Here is a 1,133-nt window from a genome sequence, read left to right on the forward strand (position 1 = left end):
ATATTATACTTACCTCACATAAGCTGGCGGGTTATACATTTTCTGCTTTACAAAAGAGGAGTCCATAACATGTTAATTAACACCGGCATGAAATCCATCTTTTTCTTCTTTTTCTTCTTCTCCTCCTTCTCGCGGGGATGGGAGCTCAACACAGCTGATAAGTTCATTTTATTCAAGATGTTTTTTCTTGTGTTTCTCTTGTCACCATCTCGCCCGTTCGTACTTCCTTGCTTCTAATTTTCTTTCTCTTTTAATTCAAAAGTAAAAATTTATTTCCTTTAAAAAAAAAAAAAAATGTCTCGTCTATTATTTTTTTGTTTTGTTTTATTTTTTTACTTTTTTCATGTGTGTTGACTAATTTTTTAAAAAAATGTTCTTGTCTTATTTTTTTATTCAAAACTTTTTCTTCCCCTCTTTTCTTTTCTCCTTTTTTTTACCGTAAATCTTTCTTCTTTTTTTTTTTAATAATTTGTTTTCCAAATGTATCACTTAAAAATATTTTGCAAAGTTCGCTAAGAATTCTCTGTTTGTAAATATACAAAGTTAAAAACCAATAATAGTAATAATAATAATAATAATAATAATAATAATAATAATAATAATAATAATAAGAGAGGGCAAAACAAAGAAATACGGCCTCTTTCTTCCTTCTTTTCCTTAACGCGTTGTATTTGTTTTAAAATTTAATCTTTAATAATTCTTTTATTTAAACTTGGAAACGAACACACACTTTAAACTCACAAAAAAACAATGTTTGTAAAAATTATCAGGAACAGGTATCCATAGATTGGCAGTCGTGACGTAGTCGTGACGTAGTTGTGACGTAGCCGTGACGTCAGCAATTTCGTCTATGAACGGAAAAATCCGATTCAAATTCCGACTTTTAAAGAAGCGCCGTTACTTTTCAGCAGACAACTTTTTTTTCACTGAATTAAAAAAAGAATTATTACTTTTTTTAATTTTGGAGATAGAAAAATTCTTGCCTAAGTTTTGGATACCCTCGGGTTAAGGTTATAGCCTGTTTTATTAAATAACTTCTTCGCAAATAAAAAAAAATACTAATTGAATTTGTGTTCGCTGAACTTCGTAAAAATTCGCGAGTCTCGGAAGTCTCCGATGAAACTCGGGATTGA

The 1,133-nt window shown here is 29.6% G+C and overlaps 1 protein-coding gene across 1 annotated transcript in view; it reads right to left on the reverse strand.

Moving 5' to 3' along the window:
* Nucleotides 1-378, reverse strand: part of LOC145269111 (transient-receptor-potential-like protein) — a 161,463-nt gene extending 161,085 nt beyond the window's left edge. Inside the window, exon 1 of the mRNA XM_080124703.1 lies at nt 14-378. The gene's annotated coding sequence lies outside the window, so the exon portion shown is untranslated. The remainder of the gene's footprint in view (nt 1-13) is intronic.
* Nucleotides 379-1,133: the final 755 nt, after the last annotated feature.

Source organism: Euprymna scolopes, chromosome 45 (assembly GCF_053919585.1).
Source record: "Euprymna scolopes isolate OS-2025 chromosome 45, ASM5391958v1, whole genome shotgun sequence".
NCBI classification, from domain to species: Eukaryota; Metazoa; Mollusca; class Cephalopoda; order Sepiida; family Sepiolidae; genus Euprymna; species Euprymna scolopes.